A 19,266-nucleotide genomic window follows, 5' to 3' on the forward strand; every position below is an offset into this window, starting at 1 on the left:
TACTCCTATGTTTTCTTCTAATTTAATATTTTAAACTCTTCTATTTAGACCTATGATCCATTTTGAGTTAACTTTTTTATATGGTTGAAGGTAAGAATCCAAACTGTGAGCATCCAGTTTTCTCAGCACTATTTGTTGAAAAAACTGTCCCTTGCCCATAGAATTTTCTTGGCACCCTTGCTGCAAATTAATTGGCCATAAACATTAAGGCTTGTATTCAGGTACAAAGTCGAACTCACTTATTAGTACTAATAGTTTTTGATGGATTTATTTGGATTTTCTACGTACAAGAGCATGTCACTTGCAAATAGAAATAGTTTCACTTCTTCCGTAAGGTCAGTTGGAGGTGAGTGACTGGTACTTTCTTCTTTCCTATGTATTTCTTGGCTATGCACACAGATTCGTGCCTGCACATGGCCTTTTAGATCCTCAGAAATGTGTCAGAGCTTTTCAAACTTCTCTGTGGTCATCTAATTCTGTAGTAATGCCTTTAAAATTCCTGGTGAGGTCCTTGTTTTCTATACCTGAAATCACAACCATAAGCAGTTGCTTCTAGAAGTAGAGAAGTGCCCCAAAAGTAAGCCTCAGCTAAGCTGACCTCTGAGTCAAATCAAAGGGCCAATGTATTCTGGGAATAGAGATTTTCTAGGGGACTGCAATTTTGAACAGAATATTGACCACCCCCCCCCCTTTTTTTAGATGATGGTTTTATTGGATTCCACAAGAAGTCAGATTTCTCCATTATCAACAATGTTGTCAACTTTTGCCTAGGCTACTACTGAGCCGGTGAGTGAACAGGGATGGCAATAGCCCTAAGTTAGAATGTCAGATAACCCATTGTCTCACTGAGGTTTAATAATATTTTTTTCTATAGATTTTTAGTTTCCTCTTCAGTTAACCCTCTTTCAGGGTTATAAAATAGTTGATGTTAGATGTTTTGCCTATATTTTCATTGTTTTAGAAAGAGAGCAAGTTCATTAAGGTCTTCACCATTCCAGAAGTCCATCTCCCTGAGAAGACTTTAAATAAATGAAAACCAGGTACTATATATAAAAATCAACACATTAAAGATTTTGTTTGATTCATAATGAGAGAAACAGTCAGATGTTATAACTGATCCAAAAGAGAATCCATGAATAGATAAATTTGTAGATTACAGATATTGAAATGAATTTATAAATGGAGATGAAACTGATTTTTCTGAAGAGTGAGAATGGCTATGGCTGCCCCTCCACTGGTCAGAATTCATTTGCATATGCATAGAGAAAAATTATTTTGTGTTGCTATCAGCTACCTATAACTCATAAAGTTGTAATATAGTGCCCATTTAATTAAAATCTGATAAGGATGAAGAAATGTATAGAAAGATTACACATTATAGAAATGTATAGTTTCTGATTGAAACACAAATTCTTCCCTACAGAATTGGTAAGAAGACTTTGGGAAAAAATAAACCTTATTTTGTTGAAAAACAGAAAATGGTAGAAAAGAAAGTCTTCAAAGATTTTTTTTTTATTTGACCAAGACTGAACTCCACCATAGATCAGAGTAGCATGAAACTCTAGATATAAGAAAAGAATCATAGCACTTCATATCTTCATATTTTATCTCCCCAATCACCATGTTGTAATTACCAAGGCCATTCCTTTTGGGGGACTCTCTCTGTTTTAAATTCGTCAAAGTTAAGGTGCTAGATAACTTTACATTTAGGGGTTGGAAAACCATTGCTGACTTGACTTTGTGAAGTGAGTATACCTATAAAAGCAACGTCAGGTGTAGAGAGAATGCTAGTGTTAAGATGGCTTCTATGTTGCCTAAAATGGCTTCCTAAGTAATCAATCAGCATTCCAAGCCTTGTTTGACACAACACTTCATGTCTTTAATTACAAAGCAGAAATCTCGTTTTTACTTTAACTTCTTAAATCCTGGTGGAGAATAGTCTGTGATTTAAAATTGTAATGATGATGTTGATAAAACAAGTGTACATATGGGCATAACTGTCATTCAAATTAAATACTGTCCTGCCAGACTTTAGTTTATCCTGGTTGTAGACATTCAAGACACATTTGTTGTTTGAGGCATTATTCCACACACACACAAAATTCTTAGCAACCTCAATTCCTATTGTCAAATATGAAATGACATGTTAAATAATGAGAAAAAAACCTTGTCAAATGTATTTCCTCTAACAGTTGGAATCAGTAACCTTAATAGAGTGTATACTCTTTTTACAGCCTCACCATTTTCTGAAAATAGAAGAGCATATTGGGTAATGTTTGAGTTTTTGGTACATAATTCCAAACTTTACCTGGTGGAAACTCACATCCACTGTTAGATATGCCTCTTGAATTTTAAACAAATCAGAAAAGAGTTTCAACTTTTGTATCAGAGGATTGAGCTTGAAATATAAGCAAATCAATATTATTTAAGAAACCATTCTCAAAATTGAGAAATTTCACCCTAAAAGTGGTTGTGATAGGCTGAGTAATGGTGCCCCAAAGATATTAAATCCTAATCCCTGGAACCCGCAAGTGATCCTTCATATGGAAACAGGGTGTTTGTAAATGTGATTGGATCTTGACATGGGGAGATTATCCTGGAACATAAGGGTTGGCTCTAGATGCTATTACTTGTATCCTTATAAGAGGGCAGCAGCAGAAGCATGCACAATACACAACAAAGGAGAAGATGAAGTGAAGACAGAGAAGAGAGATTTGAAAATACTGGCCTTGACATTGGAGTGATGTAGCCACAAGCCAAGGAATGCCACCAGCCACCCAAAGCTACAAGAGGCAAGGAATGAATTCTCCTTTAGAGCTTCCAAAGGGAGTGCAGCTTCAAAGCCTAGATTTCAGCCCAGTGTTAGTGAGTTCAGACTTCTGGCCTCCAGATTTGTGAAACAAAATTTTGCTGTTTTAAGCCACAAGTTTATGGTAATTTGTTACAGCAGCCTCAGTTAACTAGTACAATGGTGATGAAATATACTTATCAAATCCTTCAAATGGTTTTGGTGTTTGCTGAGATTAGCAGCTGTGTCTTTCATTCTAAATCTCCTGGGATTATCATACACATTTCTCCAGTTAGAGTCACCCACTGCCTTCTGTCGGAGCCCTCTGCATAAAGTTTTATACTAGCATGTATCATCTTATTCCAGTTTGTAAAAACCACCTCCATTTTTAGCATAAAACCCTACATTTTATTATGCTCATGAATTCTGTGGGACAGGAATTGGTCGGGGTGCAAAAAGATGGCTTGGTCTGTTCCACAATCCCTGGGGCCTCACTGGGAAGACTGAAATGTCTGAGGAGCTGGTATCATATGGAAATTTGTCTCAGTCACATGACTTGGGCTAAAATGACAAAAAAGTTGGGCTTACTTTGCATGGTTGACTATAGCCCTTACATGTATCCTCTTAGGTTTCTCACAGCATGGTGACTAGGTTCCAAGAGGGAGCATCTAAGCCACATGTAAATGTTTCCATCACACCATATGGGCTTATGAACTCTGCCTCTTTATGGGCTGTAACAAGGTGCTATTGCCAAACAGCTTGTGAGGTGGCAGATACTTTGTGGTTATCTATTGAAAATATAATTGTCCATATTCATTGCAATGTAGTTACTTTTCTACCTGCCTGTCACTGTCATCTGGTCTGAAACTCAAATTTCAGGATGCTGATTTAGGTCTCTTTAGATCCCAAATTCCAAGAACCCAGCAAATGCTTGAATTGAAGCCATAAATGTTGGAAAGATGAAAAGAAGAAATGTGAGAAGAAAAAGGAACTTAAAGTTGACTAATCACATCAGCTTTATAATGTGTAAGGATTTCTTCTTGACATAAAAACAGCTTGGTGTGTAGATCCATTTTTTCATAACCTACTTTTCCTTGCTTTCACTTCCTTTTTCATTCAGCCAAGACCGTAATACTCTTCATTTCAATGGCTCTGTGCCATTGCCCTCAATTACCATTTCACTTTCAGCTTTATCCTGGCACAACTCGGCCCCTGGCTGACCTAACCATTCACCTCTCAGCACTCTATTGAATTGTTGATCACTGACAGATAGAATTCACACAGGCTTCAGAATGGTGCTGCAAGTTCACAGATGATACTTGTATTAGTTTGGACAGGTCTGTAGATTGACCAGGCTTGGCTCCTGGCTATGATTCTTCTCCAGTTTCTCCTCCTAAGGCCCAAGCTGAAGGAGCATCAACTACTTGAGGCATGCTCTTCTCATGATGGGGTTTAGAAACTCCCAGAGACAACATGAGTAGAAATTTGTATTGCTTTTATTACTTAGGATCAGATCTGACACACTGTCCCTTCTGCCTACACTCCATCACCCAAAGCCAGTCCCCAGGCTAAGCCAAACAGTAGGAAGCAGAGAAGTACATTCCTCACATACACAGAGACAGTGATATACTATACTATATTCCAACATTTCACTAGAGCCTTTTGCCTGTCCCTTATCCTTTCTATGTATCTCCAATTAGTGCTTCCTATAGTTTTTCCCCGAAGTCATTTATAGTTTCCTTCAAGATTTCATTCTTCCTATTAAACTACCTTATTCTGAGCAAAAGAGTAAATGTCCAACCTCAAAAAGAAATCAGGGCTCTTTCAGCAGGGACTTTCTTAATTTGCAGTGGGTCCTTTATAACAGTCACTGCCCTGCATGCTTCCCGCCCATCTTGGTGGAAATCATATCCGTTGTTCAGTTCAACGATAGTCCTTCCGCCTCTTTTCTGGAGCCCTTTCTCTCTGATATTCTTTGGGCTTGACACCATTAATTACATCCTTTTATCTTACAACTTTAAATAATTCTTCTCTTTTTGTTAGTAGGATAAATAAAAAACAGTATAAACTATGAAGGCTCTCCAAAATTCAGCCATATTTTTACTATATGAAAATATGGAAATATTATTTGATACAGCAAAAATATGAAAATAATTCAGAATGGAATGAAACAGTAGATTAATTAAATGAACCAACTGGTGTGGACACCCATGTGTGAGGACTTAAACAGGGGACGTGAATTCTTTAAATTTTATTTTCTGTGGAAATTATAAGAAGAGACTCAAAACAGCTGTTATGATAGTTAAAGAGTTTTTGTGGATGCCTTCATCCCTAGCCCTCAAGGCAACTGAAATCTCTGGTTGCTAAGCCAATTCAGTGGGCTAAGATGAGGAATTAGTTTTGTATTGATGAGTAACTAATCATCATTGTAAACTTGTGGGCTCAAAACAACATAGATTTATTATCTTAGTTTCTGTAAGTCAGGAATCTGAGTATGGGTTGACTGAGTCCTCGTCTCAGGGTTTTAGAAAACTTGGGTTAGGACTTTGATCTCATCTGAGACTTGGGATCAGCTTCATAGCTTACAGTGATTGTTGGCAGAGTTCAATTCCTTGTAGCTTAAGACTGAAGTCCCTGTTTTCTCTCTGGCTATGGTTTGGGGACTGCTTTCAGTCACCAAAGGCTGCCCTCAGGCCTTTGCCACATAGGCAGCCCACAACATAGTTGTTTGCTTCTTGATGGCCTTTGGAGAATCTACCTTGCTGTGAATCTCTAATTTAAGGAAAGCCTAGATTTCTCTATTTTAAATAATTCACCTGGTTAGTTCAGACCCACTTAGGCAAAATTCTCTTTTGATTATCTCAGTTTGGTACCTCAATTATATCTACAGACTTCCTTTTCATTTGCCATATTATATAGAGTAATCACAAGAGTGAAATCTTATAGTCATAAGTCTCATCCACACTCAAGGGGAGAAGTTATAGGTTACATACCTCAGGGAGAAATTTGGAGGGCCAACTTAAAATTATTCCCATCACAGATTGTAACCTCCAAGTTACCTTTCAAATGCAACTCAGAAATTTTAAGGCTGACATAATTGTTTATTTAATGAGTATTTATCTTTAATTCTGGTAGAGGCAAAGTAAATACAAGCTTTGCATTTGTTTTTGTTTTTTGTGCTTAATAATTTGTATTTTGTTGTTGTTGTTGTTAAAAAAAGATCTAGGTTTCTTTTATTACCTGTTATTCTGGGAAATTCCTTTGCCTCTCCTGTGCTGGATCTCTTTTTCATGGCTTATATCTTCATTCCTTTTGGGTTTTTCCCCCTTTATTTTGTTTTGTACATTTTCCAATAGCCTCCTAAAAGTGGGTTAAGGAAAGATAAGCATTTTGAATCCACGTTCATTTGAAAAATATGTATCCTATTTGTATACCTCACATTGTTTTGGTAGATATAAAATTCCAGGTTGAAATATTTTTTTTCTTGGAATTTTGAAGGCATTGCTCCATTCTTTTAAAGATTCCAATGTGGCTATTAAGTTCCGTGTTATTCTGATTTTATTTGTTAGTTTGTGACATGTTTTAATCTCTCTAGAAGTTTGTCCTTAGTTTTCTAAATTTTCACAGTGACCTACTTCGGTGGAAGTCTTAAAAATTCATTGTTTTTAATTTAATTTAAAAATTCTGACTAGCTGGTGGATACTTTGAACTGGGATATTATGTATTTCTTATCTGGAAAGTGTTCAGTGTTATTTCTTTGATAATTTCTTTACATTTTCCCCTGTTGTCTGTTTATAGAGCTCTACTAAATCAATTGTTAGGCTTCCTAGATTAAGCCTGTGATTATCTTTTCCTCTTATTATTATATTTTGTCTTTTCATTTGTTTCTTGACTTTGTATCCAATTATTCAATAACAATTTTAATTTTAGCTATCTTATTTAATTTCCAAAAAATTTTCCTGTTTGCTAAATTTTCCTCTGTATAGTTTCATGTTTTGCTTTAAGGACACAGTATGTCCGTTTATCACTTTGAAAATGTTAACAGTAATATTTAAAAAATATCTTCTTCTCTTTTATGTCACAGATTCTATCTTTCATGTTGTAGATTCTCTTCAAATCCTTGTTGACCTTTACATGGTGGAAATAAACATTTTTTGTATTTTGGCAGGGCTTGTTGACCATTGGACTTACTCTAGTTGAACATGTGAGAATTAGGCCATTTCATTGTATAATCCTCAAATCTCAGTACCTATAGGTCTTTTCTTGGGAGCTATATAATTTCTCAATGGATATATACATATGATAATATATGTATTATCATAATATGAAATAATATATATATATATATAGGCTAATATATTCTGGATGTTGACCTGGTGAAGGCAGCTGATGGCCCCAAGATTAATATGTAGATGTGTTAATTTCCCCTTGGTTCAGCCTGAATCCTTAAACCTGATTTCTACCATGGTTTTTGCCCTTCAACCCTTTATCTCCTAAAAGATTCCTTTCTCTCTTACTGCTTTTCTGCCACTTATATTCTGATAACTTCCAATCTATTCTGATGTGTATCTGAATGCCAACTAGACATAGTCATATGAATCTCCCACAAGGACTTCATTCAACAGCCTCTGTCTTCACTTTGGCATCTGTGATATTTTACTATGTCTGAATACTCTAGCTCTGTTTTCTTCTTCTTCTTCTTTTTCTTTTATTATTCCTGAAATTTAGAGGCTCTCCAAAGTTATATCCTTGGCCCTCTCTTACTACACTCTGTTAATGGCCTCGTCCCTCCTCTGTCTTCCCCTGTTGCTTGTATGCCGTGTGCTTCCTTCTGTTGCCTGGATGCTGTCAGCCAGAGAAAGAGGCCATAAAAAGTTGAGAATATAGATCTGAAATTTAGGAGATAGGTGGAAGCTGTAAGCACACACAAAATAAAAAACATTAGCTATCCTTTCACTTGACAAACTCCTGCACATTCATGTAGATCCAGCTCTAATAATACTAGTAAAATGATAATAATAAATAATCAGTTTCTCTACATATAAAGCACTGTTCTGAGTATTTCACTCTTTAATTTTGTATTAAAATGTGTTATTTTATTTTTATTTAATTTTAATCCTAAGATATAATTGACATATAGCACTGTATGAGTTTAAGATATCGAGCATAATGACTTGATTTACATATTATGAAATGATTACCACAATAAATTTAATTAACATCCACCATCTCATATAGATACAAGAAAAAAAAAAAAAAAGAAAAAATGTTTTTCCTTGGAATGAGAACTCTTAGGATCTACTTTCTTAACAACTTTCCCATATTTCATACAGTGTTAAATATAGCCATATTGTACATTATATCCCAGGGACTTATTTATTTTATAACTGGAAGTTTGTAGCTTTTTACCAGCTTCATTCAGTTCTCCCTACTCCTGCCCTCCACTTCTGTGTTCTGAGTATTTTCAACTCATTTTATCCAACCCCAAACCTGGTGCTATCATTGTGGTTACTTGTATGCATATATTTACCTTCCCTAGTAGACTTTAGACTCTTTTAAGAAGAGAGACATTATATCATTTGTATTTTTTTTCTCCTAGAAGATTTTCTGGTACTTCCTGCATTAAGTATGTGATAAACACATATTTGTTGAATGGCTAAATGAATAAAGAAAAGAATGCCACAGTAAAAAAAAAGAAAACTATTAATTTACTTAAAAATCGTTCTTTTTCATGTAAATTGTGAATACTCTGAAGATAGGATTTGTTTGATTATTTGTTTCTCTCAAAGTGTTAAGTACATGGCAGATACTCAACAAGTACCTCTTGGTTGATTGGTTAAAATCTGTATTTTACCTAGAGAGTGAAAGCTAAGGGATGTATCCTCTAACTCAAAGTCAGAATTCACTGAGTACCTATTGTCTACCTTCACATATACTGTGTGTCAGGAATTTGATTCTTTGGATGTGGTTTAAGGAACGATTGCAGGATATATTGCTCCATTGCCAAAACTCCATTTGCCGCTATGACTAACTACTTATGCTCCAATCTGTTTCTCTTCTGTCCCAGTCGTCTACCACTCTGGCACCATTGTGCAATATTCTTTGCTTTTACTGAAGACAACTTGTTATATACATTATAGGTGCCTTGAAACAAGTTGCACATTAATAGCCGATATCTTCAAGGGAAATATATACTATACCCAATTTGTGAAAATTATTTCATTTATAAAAAGGCTAATTTCTATTTATGAAAAAATCATGAAAGTCTACATTGGTTAAAATGGAGTAATACGATATTCAACTAAATAATACAGATTGACCTATTTTTATTTGGCTGTTATAAAATCATACAATAAAAGATATAAGAAATCTAAGGATTATTTATTGTTCAAATTGACCTAAAGTAAATTTGTGAGGAGATATTATTTGCAACTGAAATATCTTTTTTTTTTTCTGAAAAGCAACCAAACAATTATATGCTGATTAGCACACAGCAAAAGACATTTGGAATGAATTTCAAAAACAAATCTAACTCTAATTTTTGCCAAAATTAATAGCAAATTGTCATCACAAAAAGGAAAAGCTCTTAATTTGAGAAGATAGTAATTGAGTTTTGACTTCATTAATTTCTACAGTTTCCTCCAGTGTGGCCATATAATCACTCAGGATATGAATATGTCATCATTTTACCTGAAGAAATGCCCCAGGCCCTCAAGCAAGGTAGCATCCCTAGAATTTGGACTAGAGACAACTTGTATTACGTGATCCTGTGATTCTGGCTTTTAAATTATCTTCTCAACTTCCTGCTCTCCCCTTTCTGATACCCAGTAAGAGAACGTTCTTTTGATACTGGATACCCAAAGGGAAAAAAGAAATGCAACATGTAAGACCATCTCCTACAGCCTTTTGGACACAATGAGGGATGACTGATGTTTCCATGATGGAGTACATGAGACGAACTGTAGATGCTTCCTGACACTCCTAAGTCTGACAATGCCCATAGAGCAGTGATTTGTAGCTTCCTTAGGAGTTTTTAGACTACTTGAATTCTTTTATAAATTATATCTTTTAGAAATCAAATAAATCCCTGTATAACAGGGAAAGAAGAAAATTATCTTTTTGCACAGTCTCTAATGTTGATCTGTATACTTCAGTTCCCAAATAAGCATAGATATATTTGAAGACATATAAAAAATGTCTACACCCACCCAAGAACAGATATCAGCTCTAACATAATTCAATTCCATAATTCACGTAAATTTCCAACAAGTTGGAACTAATTTCCATATATGAATTAGAAGATCAGTATCATTCAGAAACCACTCCTTGCCTTTTCACTTTAACTCTGGAGGTGGTAAAACTATAAAAATACAGCAGAGGCAAACACATCAGCCCTACAGGTCAAATGATATGGACAGAATGCCGATAAATTTATTATTTATAAAAAGCTAATATTCCAAACACTAAATTAGAAAGTGTTTGGCTAGAAATACTTTCTTACCCAGAATCAATTACTCATTGTTAGGCTGCTTAATAGAGTTGTCTAACCAACCCATGGGAAAGCCATTAGACAATGAGCATGTGAAGAGATAGCTAATTTAATTAGTAATCAGATTACTATAAATCATGACTTCAAGCAACTGCCATTTTATATCCGTCTGACTGAAACGGTGAAAAGTTTGACAGTAACAGTTGTTGGAGAGATGTAGATTAATAATGTAACATACGTGGTTGGTGAGAGAATAAAATAGTAAAACCACTTTGGAAAGCAGTTTGGCATGTCTTGTGAAAATGAACATTCACATATCCTGTGACCCATCAGTCCTTTCCTAGATAAAAATTCAAGTGACACTTGTTTATGTGTATGAGGAGACATGTATAAAAATGTTCTTAGTAGCACTGTTTATAACGACAAAATAGGAAAGTAAGTAAAAAAATCTGTGTAAAATGTAAATAACCATCAAGAATAGAATGACTAAAAAGGATCATTCAAGAATGTGATATTACATAGTAGTGAAAATGAATGAATCGCAACTATACACAACATGGAAGAAGTGTATGCATTGTTGAGTGACAAGAAAATCTCAGAGGTTATATATAGCATAATAGCTTTTTTTTTTAATGTAGGAAAAAAAAAGATAAATATAAAAAAATTGCTTAAGCTTAACCAAGTGGTATTTGTAATAAAACAAAATTTTAAAAACAAAGGTATAATCACCAAAGTGAGCCTCATTAACATGTCAATTTTACCTCAAAAAAAAAAAACCTAGCAACAATAAGGGAATAAAAGTACCAAAGGCAGTATGATGGATAACTTAGGTTGGAACCATAGGCAGGAGGACAGGATGGGGAGGAGTCTAGAGTTACATGTAAACAATTGGATGTTGGGTTCACAGATACTTATTAGTTATTGAAATGAATGAATCAATAACTAAGTCAGATAGAAGAGGGCCAGGCATGGATCAGCGTTGTGTGTCATGATCTATAAATTAATTCAAATTCATAAACCACAGGTTCTTTTAAAAACCAAGCAAGAGAACAAAAGATTGATTTTTAAAGCTATTGTTGATTTTATCTGTTTAACTTAAAAATTTTTCCAGCTGAAGAAATAAAAGGCACAATGAATCTGATTGTATATGCTTATAATATATAAAAACAGAAATTGAATGGGTACTTATTTTTGGAGGATGTACAATCTAATATCATTATGAACAATCACAGGATGTGTGGCACACAGCAAGGCACTTGACTCTTCTAAATCCAGATTTTATTACAATTTTCTTTGGGATGAGAGGATGGACAGGAATGCTCCCTCTGAGAGATGACATGTCATTAACATAATATATAGGTCATTCTGCCAACAGGGATTGATTCTGCTATGTGATACTGTTTGTTTTTTATCTTTTAATGATGATTTTGTTTCTTATAACTTCATGTTGGTTCCATTACAATTCTTTTTCCCCTATAGATATATATATTTTTCTTTCATCCTGTCAACAGTTACTGCAGTCTGTGTGAAGGTGACATTATAATTATTACCAATATTAAGCAATCAGGATTCATGGCGACTTGGGCTGAATGAAATTAAAAAACTGGTCAGTCATTTACTTTATATGATTTATATCCTCTTGATCTGAATAATTTTAATGTCTAAACTCTAAGCTTAGAGCCTTATCTGAATAGGGAGCTATGGTCTTCATAAATATAATTCAGACCATCTTGTCTCCCACATTGAAGGATGGGAATGTGCAGAGCAGTCAGAACTTATGGTTGGAATGGACTTCAAATGAGGAGTCACAAGGATTAGTGTCTGGTGTGTGTGCGTGTGTGTTAGGAGTTTTTTTGGGGAGGGCACTCTACAGATAAAGATCAGAATAAGAATATCTTTGCATATTTTGCCCAAGTAACTGTATCAATAGAACTAGAACAGAATTTTTTGGTTTCTTTCGGCCTCTATTACAAATTGTAGGGTTTAAAAAATCTCTTTATATTCCTTTTTTGTTAGTGTCCTATTTAAAAATATTAGAGCCCCAGGATAAGGGTGTTTGCTCACCATTTGCATTGCTTGTGTTACAGAGCCAGCTCCAAGGCCAGGCAGCAATGTATGCTGAACGATTGACTAGCCCCCATTAGGCAATGAGACCGCTTTAGCAATCAGTCTCCTTAATGGTGTTATTTACTTGTTGAAAACGTGCTTTCCACATTGGCTTAGCTCTTCAATTTACATAGGCCCGTGGCCACTCTGCTGTGACACAGATCACTTTCTGAACACTGCAGCTTTTCTGATCTCCTTCTTACATCCAGACACGTAGACAATTGCATTCCTTTTCATTCAGCATCACTGCCTTGCCCTGCCCTGCCTCTGAATTGCGACTCTTTGATTCTTTATTATAAATCTAACATGTCCCAGCCTGGTCTGGGATTCCACAAAGTCCTTGGCTTTAGATTATAAATAGGCTTGCAACTCAAGTGGAGTCTTGTCTGCCTGTTTACTAGACTGCTTTTGAGATTGTTCAAACCCAAACAGCCAGGGGAGAGATGGAAACTTAATTTGTTTCAGGCTTCAATGCCTGGGGGCAAGGCAGACTCTCAGTTTCCCATGAGCAGACTACTAAATGTTTTCAACCCAGGTGAGCAGCAAAGACTTTGTGTACAGGCCATACACAGATTTCCCAAGAAGTACAGCTCATACTCAGATGACAGAGTTACCTGTCATATACTGAACGAGACCCACCTACCCAGGGAGTTGAGCAATTCTTTGCTTGTTCAATTTGTTAATCCTTGACTCAGTTGAACAGAGGCCCTGGCACATGTTGCAGAAAGTACAGCAAACACTCCATGTGCCAAATACGATGGGGCTTTTGCCTGCTCTCCTCTGCCCTCACCTTCACTAATCCCTCCTGGAAGAACGAGTTTTAAAGTTCCTCCTGTTGTCCTGGAAGCTGTTATTGTTGAGACAAAAAGCTACAATCAGGACAAATTGAATTGTTAAGCAAGACTGAAGCCAGTTGTTTGGAAGAATGAATCTCAGGGAAGAATTAAGTTTGAAATTTTAATGTGTTAAGTGACATAATACGGAAGAATTACTGTTTTGTGAACCATGTCGAAAGAAAGATGGTAAACTGAGTGTGTCCCAATTTAATTTAATTCAGTTCAGAAATTATTTATGGATACCAATCATGAAGCCTTGAATTAGACTATGTTAGACACTGAACGAGGAGAGAACAGATTCTTCTTAAGAAGTCTACAGTTTGTATGTTGACTGATTCACATAGGCCAGTGTAGTACCTGTGATTAACACAGAGACCAGGGTGTAATAGGCATTCAATGTATCTTGTGTTATTGTGTTATTATTGTATTGTTTGATTATTATTAATGTGAGAATTACTAATTATTATTAATGTGATTAATTACTGCTATGTGTCAAGTAGTGAAAGACTGACTATTTTTATTATTCCTATGGGAGGCTTACTAGAGAAAGCAACACATGAACTGATTCGTGAATAGTGATCCTTCCAGTAGAAAGAAAGGAAGGACACTTGGACAGAAGGAATAGCATGTACAAACATCCATGATATTAAAGGAACAGCCAGTTCAGTGGCAAGAAGTGTTCAGATTCTTCTTGGCAGGCCAAGGCACATTTGGCAAGAGAACAATCCACTGTACTCCAGTCCAGACCTAGTGGTCTTTGCCCAGGGTATACCAGACCAGGATAGCTTGACACAGTGTAGCCAGAAGGAGGTTTTGAAACAGTGAAAGAATACATCCAAAATAAGCAGAAAGCAATACCCAATGGTCAAGTTTGAAGAGCCAGCTGAAGCTTTGGTGGGATAATAAGTAATGTAGTGCAAAGTCAATAGTCATTGGAAATATGCCCAAATGCAGATTTAGAAATAAGTTGGAGGGGAAGGCATTTCATCTGGATCATGATTGGCACCACTGAAAATGGTTGAGAGGCAAGAAGGAAAAGGACCAGTTAGGAAGCACTGCCAAATTCAAGTAGATAAGGATTTGAAATAAAGGCAGTGGTACTGGGTAAAAGTATGAAAAAAGTTTAAAAAGCAAAATTCATCACACTTGATAAACAAGGGAATATGCGATTGAGAAGACACATGTAGAAAATGCTCCCATGGTGCTCAGGGACAACACCTTGCAGGGTGTTGGATACAGACGGACTCTGTGACTGATACATGTTGACCCAACAGCTAGAATACATGAGTCTGGGAACCAAAGGGATGAAGTAGCACTAGCCTCTCTCATCATCATTCTTAATGATCAACCCATCTGTGGATTTGTGTTTCCCATCACCTTTGGTTCTGCCAAATTAGAGGTCCAAATTCTCAGTAGGGGAATGTTTCCATTAGTGGACATACTAAGTGGTCCATTAGTGGACTGAACTTGAAGCTGCCACATCACTTTGCAATCCTCATGCTAGTGGCCCATCAGGTGAAAATTCAGGGGAAAATGACTCTGACAATAAATAAAGGTGGAATGCGATTAGTTCCAAAAGAGAAAAATAAAAGAATGCCATGGAAATCTAGAAGATGGAGAAATTCAGTAAGATTCAAAAATGCAAAGATGAAAGGCCAAGAGATGGGCAATGCATAAATGTTGATAAGAACAAATGTCAGAAAGCTACATATTATTTTATTGTATGAAAATATTTACAAATACTCTTTTGAAAGTGTCTCTGTTAGATAAATAAAGGTGCATCTGTATACAATCTAGTTATATTTTATTTGACTTGGTGATACTGTCTCATCCTTATTTTTAATAACAATGAAAGAAATTCATAAATAACCCCTGAGAGCAAAATTCTAACACATTTTTTCTATTGCCTCATGAAGAATATTTTTCCTTGCATATTTGCCCCTTATTATTTAGAGTTGTGATCCCTTAGGTATTCAAAATATTTTAATATAATTATTAAAACAATAAATAAACTTTGAAAGAGTTAAATAAATTCAACTTTATTGTCTTGACCTTGTGCTGATATTCCCTTGCCCTGCCAAGATTCAGATTCATATTTCAGGCATAATAAAAAATAGTCATACAATAAACTGATACAAAACATCAGCTTAACTTGAGTTGTCCTTTTTTCTAGACAGTTAGTATTTCTGCTCCCATTCTCCAGTAGAGAGAATAATTTGCTTAAGTGGTGCTAGCTGACAATCAAATAGTGTTATGACTAAGAGCATGAGTCCTGGGATCAGATGCAACTGGGTATTAAGAGCTAGGGATGACACCAACTGTACTACCATGTGCAAATGAATTCACCTCTCTGAACCTTAGGTTCTTTGTTTGTAAACTGGGGGTCATAATAAGACTTCCCTACTTTCAGGAATTTTGTGATTACACAAGTTAGTGCAAGTAAAATATTAGCCTGATTTGAAGACTATAGTTCACTTCCAATAACACAAAATCTCTAGTAAATTCAGTAGTATTAGTATCTCCAGTAGTAGAACTCATAATGGTAGTAGTAGTTGTTGTTGTACTTAAAAGATAATTTTCAAAAAATAGGTAACTCATGATTTTCACACAGACATGAAAATGAACATGTATTAAATTTTTTCACTCATTAGTGAGAGAATCAAGCAGATGCTATACCCAGTTCAAAGACAATCCAAAGAACAGACACCTTTATAAATGAGGAATATCAAAATGAATGTGATGCAAAGAAAAAAAGCAAAAAAGATGCAAAACTGGCCTCTTCCATAGTGGAGGAGGGAGAGCAATTGAATGCCCCCCAGATAGAACTTACACGTCTGTAGACGATTTATTTTGCATTACTCAGTTATCTACAGCTTACAGAGTTGTAAAAGGCCTTCCACAGAGTCAGTGTTTTTAAATGAAGAGGGATGTGCTATAGATAATGTGTACTTTTCCACTGAAGTATATTTTTTCTCTACATAGTGGTGGTGGTGGTAGTATTTCATGTGTGATGAAAACATTGCTAAAAATGGGTTAAATCGTGGACAAAACTGAAAAAGAATACAGCATTTAAATTATTCAGAAGGTGCTGGTGGCCCCAGCATCAAAAATCCCCCTGGATTCTAGTTCTATCTTTTTACTATTTATCCGATTGACCTTGGACAAGTCATTCAACTTCTTTCAGTCTCGTTTTCCTCATCTGTGAAGTTAGGCACCGGAGCATATGCTTACTAAAGCATCCTCTCCCCCTGCCCCACCAGACTCACATCTATAGACAAGAAGCAATGACTGCTGATGTGAATTATTGTGCAATGTCTCTCCTGGATAATCTACACATGGGTAACTGAGACTTGACTGCAAATGAGCAACGTGATTAGAGTTACTGACCTAAACAATTCCAGCAAATGACAAGTCCTTAGGGCCTTTGAAATGCCACCCATTCTACTGTGTATATTTAATGAAATGCTAATGTAATTTTGCTAAACATGCAGTACTTATCATTACACATGATGGATTGGAAATATGAGTTTCCAATGGTAGTGAACTGTCACAGAAATAGTGATTAAGCATCACAATTATGGGAACACCTACCTTTTATATCAGAAAGTCATTTTTTTCCCCGCTTGTGTCAGTTAAAGTCGTAAGAGACTGTGAATGTGAGGCCAAGGGTGTGTGTTGAAAGTATGGTGTAACAACATTCAATTCGAACTCTGCTTGCCTGGTGTCATCTGGGTGGGTGATGTCTATCTTATGGTACCAAGAGCACCGCACAAGATTTTTGTATATCAGTCCCTCAATTCCGAGTGTGAGATGACCTGAGATATCTGAGCCAATGTTGGATAACAAGTGGTCTCCTTTTATAAAATAATTTTTATCATAAAATGAAAATTTAATGGAATATTTACTATAAAATTAAAAAAATTATTTGATATAGAAAACACATGTAGATGAATCTAACTCAGGTTAAGAGACAGACTTTGAATAGTTACCTAGGATCCTCCAGGTGTCCTGTCTCAATCACAACACTCTTCCCCTTTCCTGAAGAAAACCACTCTCCTGTACACCAATCACTTCCTTTCATTTCTTCACAGTTTTATAAATATGTTGCTGAACATGGCCAAATATCCCCTGGGAGAGAGGGATCGCCCCTGGTTGGAAACCACTATTTTAAGAAGTCCTTAAGGCATAAATATACTTGGAGGAAAGGAGGAATTTGCCTGTAGTTTGCGTGTAAAACATCTAGGCTACCAATAAATTCCAGCAGTGGTTTGACCTGACCACATTCTATAACAAACCAAACAGAAATGGATGTAGATACATAAACATTTATTCATCTTTATATAATTTTTAATGTTTTCAACTACTTACAATTTTTGAACATTGTATATGTAGTGTCTTCCTGATTATGTTACTTATACGTAGTTATTATGTAAGAGGAAGAAAGAAATCGAAGAAGATAACAATTATCTGTAATCCTGTCCCACAAATCTAGGTATTATGTTCAGTTGAGGTTTATTGTGTGATTTTCATCTCTCTCTATCCGTCCACCTATGTCATTTAGCATAAAGCTCAATATAAATATACCACATAAATATACATATAGTACATATGATATTTTGTGTTGTTTGGATCATTATAAAATGCATGTAGCATTTTTAATCTTTTTTCTTTAATCTGTTTTCTCATATACTTCTCTCTTCTTGAAATAAATAGTTAAAATATATTTCTAAAGGCTAGGGCTTTAAAAAAGCTATCCATATTACCACTTATCTCATCAAAAATTAATAATAATTTTTTTAAATTATAAAACTAGAGAATAAACTTATTCCCTTCACCATTGAAGGGAAGTGACAATTCGAATTCAGTTAGTGAATGAAAATGTATTGGATCTAAATCTTGGGCTACACTACATTTTACTGACAAAGTGACAGTGTGATTTTATGCACCTCAAGCACTGTCATTTGGACAAAGATTCCAGTTTCTGGAAGGCAATATTTTTCAAGTTCTAGTAATCCACACAACTGTCTTCCTTGGTGGAAAGAGGGGGATATCTTAGACAGGAATCTCTTACAGTCTTGTCCATTCTCATGGTGGCCCCCTAGTGGTCAGATGGATTTTGCATGTGTTTCTTGACTGAGTGTTAAAAAAAAAGGGAGGGGGGTGTTTGTAATTTTGAGGGGAGAGGAGGGGAAAGACTTTCAGAGGGCACCACACAAAAAAATGATAATGTATTTCTTTACTCACAGATAGAAATATTCTGAGGTCCACTGAAAGCTGTTCTATCAGCTACAGTCTTAGCCATAGTGAAACCAGGGATCTTGATCAAATGCAGCCAGGCTGCAGGAAAACAGAAGACCATGGCCTGAGTCCTTGACAGTCAAGCCTCTAGATCAATTTGGGCTTGAATTTCCTACTTTGTAAACCTAGTAATCATAATAAGCAAACTGTCCAGGCCCCTTATAATCCTCCTGACTGTATAGTTCTATGAAATAGAAGCTCTCTCATCAATAACTTCCTCAGAAGGCAAATGTTTATATAAATCATCCAGTTAAAGTATTCTGAATTTGAAATGCTTGGAGAAAAAAAGGAGCAAGTTCTTATTCTCTTCTGATGAAAATTCAATGTAAAAGTATTAATTCTTTTGAAAAATGTTACTGAGCCTACAATAGACAATCTACTCTGCTAGATATTGGGGTGGAGATGAGGAGAGGAGATAAGAAGAGAAAAACACACATAATCTGTCATAAACAAGTTTATATTTTGTAGATGAAAAGATTAAAGTGGCTGACTTTGAAAAAAATTTGAACTTGACAAAATAAATACTTCATGAAATAGTTATTTGCACCATAACAGAAATGTTGAGGATCATGCTCTTGCAGTGTTAACCCATATAAAAGAAGCCAATTACATGCACACACAGATACACACATAGTCATTTGTAACCTGCGTTACCTATTGTGAGTACAAGTTAACAGTAAGGGTTATAGTGACCAAGTTGGGTGCTTTCGATGTATTATCTCATTGAATCCTTATAATAATGCTATGAG

This window comes from Camelus ferus, chromosome 12 (genome assembly GCF_009834535.1).
Source record: "Camelus ferus isolate YT-003-E chromosome 12, BCGSAC_Cfer_1.0, whole genome shotgun sequence".
NCBI lineage: Eukaryota > Metazoa > Chordata > Mammalia > Artiodactyla > Camelidae > Camelus > Camelus ferus.